This window comes from Pinus tabuliformis, chromosome 8 (assembly GCF_031772625.1).
Source record: "Pinus tabuliformis cultivar Carrire ecotype Pingquan chromosome 8, CPIR1, whole genome shotgun sequence".
In the NCBI taxonomy this organism is placed as follows: domain Eukaryota; kingdom Viridiplantae; phylum Streptophyta; class Pinopsida; order Pinales; family Pinaceae; genus Pinus; species Pinus tabuliformis.
The window spans coordinates 440,378,643-440,384,642 of record NC_142294.1 but is presented as its reverse complement, the minus strand read 5'-3'; positions in this window follow the sequence as shown (position 1 = coordinate 440,384,642).

The window sequence follows — 6,000 nt, the reverse complement described above, 5'->3', positions numbered from 1 at the left end:
CGACGAGGGCCAAACCTTTATTACTCTTAGGCGTAACAAACTCAAGATTGAATTCCTGGAGGATGACACTCCAACGTGCATACTTCCCATTGATGGTCCGTCGAATCAGTAAGAAGGTCATGGGGTTGGAGTTTGTTACGACCCTAGTGGTACACGTAAGGATATAGTGACAGAGCTTTTGGACAGAGAACACGATAGTCAGTGTCAATTTATCTTCGTGAGAGTAGTTCACGGGGGGACCTACGAGGTTCTTACTGACATAGTAGATAACATGCTCATTTCGATCATCATCTTCTTGAATAAGGACCCCAGCGACCGAATGGGTGGAAGCTGAGATGTACAAGATGAAATCCTTGGTGAAGTTAGGGGGACTAATCAAGGGAGCGGAAGTGAGAGCATGCTTCAAGGAATCAAAAGACTGTTGAGCATGGTCATCCCAAACAAATGGAATGGTTGAGTGAAGGAGTCTAAGAAACCCATGCGTGGTGGTCACATAGTCAAGCACAAACCTGCAAAGGAAGTTGGCTTTGCCTTGAAGGCTTTGTAACTGACGCAAGGTACGAGGAGGTGGCAACTCAAGAATGGCTTGAACTTTCAGGGGGTCAAGAGTGATACCATCTTTCGACACAATGAAGCCTAATAGACAAATGACAGGAACACAAAAGACACATTTCAACAGATTAAGACGAATGTTATACTTGGGACATCAGAGAAAATTGGTGTGCAAATCATTTATATGTTGCACCGGAAACCTAGAACAAGCGGTGAGATCATCAAGGTAAGCAAGAATAAGGTGCACTAATTCATGAAAACAATATGACATGGCCCACTGAAATGTGGCTCCAGCATTATTTAAGCCGAATGGCATGACCCTATATGCAAAGGTTCCCCACGGACTAATGAACGTTGTCTTTAATTGATCGGCATGACGGATACTGATCTGGTTGTACCCAGAGAATCCATCCATAAAGGATAGAACCTTGTGCCCCACACACTCATCAATGATTTGGTCAATAAAGGGTGTGGGAAAGTTGTCTTTGGACAAGCTTTGTTCAGGTCACGAAAATCTATGTATACATGAATGGTGCCTTGCTTCTTGAGAACAAGAATCAGGTTGGATACCCATGTGGTATATTCAATGGGATAGATGAAATCAACCTGCTTGAGCTTGTCGATCTCGGATTTTATGGCCTCACGATGAGAAGGGTGAATGGGTCTCAACTTTTGATGGACAGGAGTGGCATCGGGCCATGTGTCAATATGGTGTTCAACAAAGGCGAGATCAAGTCCGAGCATCTTGGAATAATACCAGGAGAAAACTTCACAGAATTCTTTGAAGAGCTTGGTGGAAGCTTCAATTTATTCCTAGGTGCACTGTGCCCCCAAGGTAATGTTTTCTTCGACCCCTGGTTTATATAAAATTTTGATTTTGATAGTAGGAGAGATGTTGGCCATATTCCTTTCTTCAAAAGCATTTTAGGCAGGGATGAGATTTCGAAACCAATTGACTTCGCCATGGATGAAGTATATTGATTCCATGACATATTGGTCATGAGACTATTGTGGCAGGAAGTATTCACGATGGTACATATCATCCCAAGGGTAATCAGGGGTAGATATAGCTTCCATGATGTCCTCATCATAGTGGAATATGGGAGGATGGGAGGAATATTGACTACATGATGCGGCGGTTGTACCTTGTGCATCAACCTGAGAAAGAAGGTTCACATATGCATCATCTGGAATGGAAGACGATGAGCTAGTATATGTAATATCTACGGATGTTGAGACCTAGGATTCTATTGAAAGAGGTTCGATAGAAGCGCACGCAGAAACCTCAGAAAGGTTTTCCTATGAGGAACTCAAGGATGATGACAGGTAAAGGATATGGCCCGTGGAGTCTGTCATCTGGACATCAAGGAGAGGGATCATGATGACAGGACCAGAGTCCTCCTATTCTGTTTTACTAGTGGTACCAGAATCCATGGGTAGAGGAGTAGGTGATCCACTACGAGTGGTCTCGTATTCGTGAAGCGCCTCAAGGCAATCGTGAAATTCGTCGAGACGAGGGCAACAATGGGAATAGTGATCATGATGATCACACAAGGCACAAGGGAAATTTGTGCATAAAGTTCTGAGTTTCTTGGCTGGACCCAGTAAGGTAATTTGGACCTCATGGATATTTGACTCAGGGAACGTTTCATGAACCAAAGGTTTGAGATGAGGTAGTTCACGACAATTATTGCAGGTGTGCCCAACAATTTTACACAAAGCGCATGGAGGTGACAGCTTTGGGGTTTTGGGGGTTGGAGGAGCTTGGGGAGCCTTATCCTTAGGTTCTTTCCTCTTGGCTTTGCCCCCCTATTTGGATGCTTTCGCAACAGGAGTGATTTCCTGTTTAGGTTGCGATGGAATTGGAGCAGCAACAGGGGTCGTAGTGACTAGTTGAACCAGTGTCAAAGCATGATAAGGTCTTAGCTAAGCAGGTGGAGTGCTTGCAGGGGGATAAATGTACCATATTGGGATCCCAAAAGTCATATTAGGGAGGACCAACGAAGCCATGACAGAGACAAAAAAGATTCTCGGAGGAGGAAACAAGAAAGGTATCTGGCCTACAGGTTAATGTCCCAGCGGAACAACTCCTCGATGGTTAAGCCCTGGAGGAATATTTCCTGGGGGGAACATAGGCGAGGCACCCACAAATAGAGGAGGTCCTAGGGCAGTGGATCTGGATGGCTCGACTAAGAGGGTAACAACATGGTGTTGAGGAGTTGGTTGTTGATCAGATGTATTAGACTGCTTGTGAGTAGCCTGTGATTCTTGTACATGCAAAAACTAAAAGAGCTAGGCTCAGAGATGAGAGGGGAAGGACTAAGGAAAGCACCCAACAATGAGGAATCTTTGTAGAATCTGGGTGAAACACTAGTGGGAGGAGTGGAAGACTACTTATCGAACATCGATGAGATAATGGACTCAAGAGAGGTCACCGATGTCGACTCGTAGTATGTTAACTGATCGACATTGACGATCTTCCCTTCATAGGGGAAGCACATCTTGCAGAAAACCACAAATTTGATGGCTAACATGGTATATGTGTAACTACGACCCAAGAGAATGTTGTAATCTAAAGGGGCATCAATAAATTCAATGTCTACATGGATAGTCTTCCCCACAAGAATCACTGAACAATTGCGATACATGCTGAGAGGATGGGAGGAGTGATCGTCCAAAGCACACAAAGTGATGGTGGATGGGGAAAGTTCAGGTGACTTAATTTGTTTCCAAATGGAAACGGACATCACACAGGTGGATGAACCTTCCTCAACAGTGCATCGGGAGATGATGGCATTACGGACTCGGACTGGTATCTGGAAAGCAACAGATGAAGGTAATGGGGGATGTTCTGATGTATCAACTTGGGAAAGCAATCAAGCAATCATCAAAAGGATCTCTCATGCCCAAAGCATTTATTAGAGATTTCTTTTGAGATGGGCATGACTATAGTACTTCTAGCGTCGACATGGAAACAGTTGATTATGCCAAGTCGTCTACTATACTGTATGTATGGCAACTTGGTTAGAAGCTGTGTTACAACATAATGGTCCCTTGGGGATCTTAGGAATTGACTCAACTTTAGGTTGAGAGATCTATAACGAACCATTTGGTGTAGTAAGGGGCTCATTAGATGCTTTGGTTTTTGACTCAGTGACAGTCGAAGTCATGGCTTGTCATATTGATGCGACGCGTTTGTAGGTTGATATTAGAGGGATTGACCTCATCAGAATTCATCATGAGGATCAGGTAGTCACCACGACCAGAAGGTTGGGGGGGATGGGATTCTTGACCTAGCTTAGGTTGAGTAGCGACAAATCCTTGCTGGGGAAAGGATTCATAAGCACTTCCGGTTGAGATGGCGCAGGATTTTGAGGTGATTGCTGGATGGGAAGTTGACCTCTAGAGGCTGCTTGAGCTTCCCACATTTGGCGCATATGGGGTAAGAGAGGAAACTGATGTATATAATGGCCATGTACAACACAACATGCACAAGGATTTTTCATACAAATAGCCTTGTTCTGCTTGGGCTAACTTCCTTGTTGTTGTTTGTTGGTGTTAGGCTGGTTCCCCTAGTGTTCACTACGTTTATTAGCCTTGATTACCCTGGTTACCCTTGCTACCTCTCCCCTTATTGTTTTTCTTTGAATTTGGGGGATTGGTCGCACTTTGCTATGAAAACGCTTGAACCTGAGGGGGAGGTGGCTGCTGGGGCTGAGGATGCATGGGAGGTTGTGATGCTAATGCTTGAGTAGCTGGAGCGCTCGACTCTGCAAAGGGATAAGATGGCGGAGGAGAAACAGTTCGATAGATAGGTTGAGCATTGGCTGGCCCTAAAAACTTGTTGCTAAAAGGAGGGGAAAAAGTGTTGGAGGAACTGGTGCCCCCCTGCAGATGGCCATAACTTTGATGAGTATATGGCGAAGGATGTGAAATGGATCCAACGATACTATCGACGATGTGAGATGCCCTCGGTGCATTGGCACCTCCAGGACGGGGGAGGTCTGGAATAACGATATAGACATAAACAGATTGCGCATAAATCAAGTCACATCTCAGACCGATTTGGAGAGCTTCTTCCTCTGTTTGAGGAAAATGGGACACAACATCTTTGGCAATGGATGATAAAAGTCTCCTAAGAAACCAATCGAGGTAGACATGGTCTTCGAAGGGTGGGGCACGACATGTGCTCCTTCTTCTATGCCCTTCTTGAACATGATCGTAAAGATGAGTGGCAGAGGACTGACAAAATGTGGTCAAGAGCTCCGTACCAGTGTCGTATTGGAGAGGTAACTGGAAATATGAGAAGAATGCTTTAGCAACGGTCATGAAAATGGAATGAGAGGTGGTGTGAATCATCTCTAGTGAGCGTGCGTTGGAAAAACCGAAGACGAATGGAGTCATTGGTGATGGAATTGGATGAAAACCACATATGGAAGGAGTGGACATGATTGGTAGGGTCCTCTCCAGAATTACCCTCAAACTTGAGGATGTTGAAGGGAAGCTTAGTCAGCATAGATGGCCAACCAACATCGTGGTGTATAGGATCATTTGTCAACTGCCTAAAATCTAGGAGGTTTAACCCAGCCATAAGAGATAGCATGGAGCTATCAGAACGGTTCCTGAGACAGTTCTGCTAGATGTGACTATCGGGATAGAACCGGAGCCAACACCAATTTTGGTCACTGCACCAGCAGTCGATCCAGACTTGGTGATAGTATGCGGTGAAGGAGGTTCGGAATTAGATAAACCAGGAGAAGAGTCGATTTGGAGATTCGGGGGACTATGAACTCGGACCCTGCAGGGAGGAGTAATATGCCCAAGCAGAAACTGGGGATGAAGGCCTAAGAGTCTCCGTGAAAAACGACTTGGTGGCGCAATGGTGGTAAGACACAAGTGACATGGAAATGGTGAAAGGAGATCAACAAGATGTTTTTGTCTCTATGTGGAGAGATAAATTAATTATGTTAATTCTTGGCTTGACGGTGTAAACCAAGCACCCTTCGCTTAAGGTGTGCTTTTGTGTGCTAGTGTGTTTATTAATTAATTCCATGTCGTGTTTGAAAAAATAAAAAATATGGTTGACATTAACTGAAATTAAAAACAGAAAATGAACAACAAATCAATTAACTAAACCCCACCCAAACTGGGTTTGCAAACACTGTGCTGGTTGGTGGTGAAATCAACTGAAAACACACTAAAAAGGCCAAGAGATCTAAGCGTCAGTGTGACTGGGATCAAATGACACTATGTTGTTGGAAAGTGGTGCAGCAACAACAAAAAACTAGAGAGGAAAATCGTTGCAAAAAGATAGGGAGATGGGTGTGAAACCTAGGGAAACCAATGGGACCCTAAGGAAAATGACCAAACAAGGTTTAAGATGAAACTTTGGATGGAAACAACCTATATTTGAAGATCTAAAACATAAGGGTACAGATCTGGAAAATA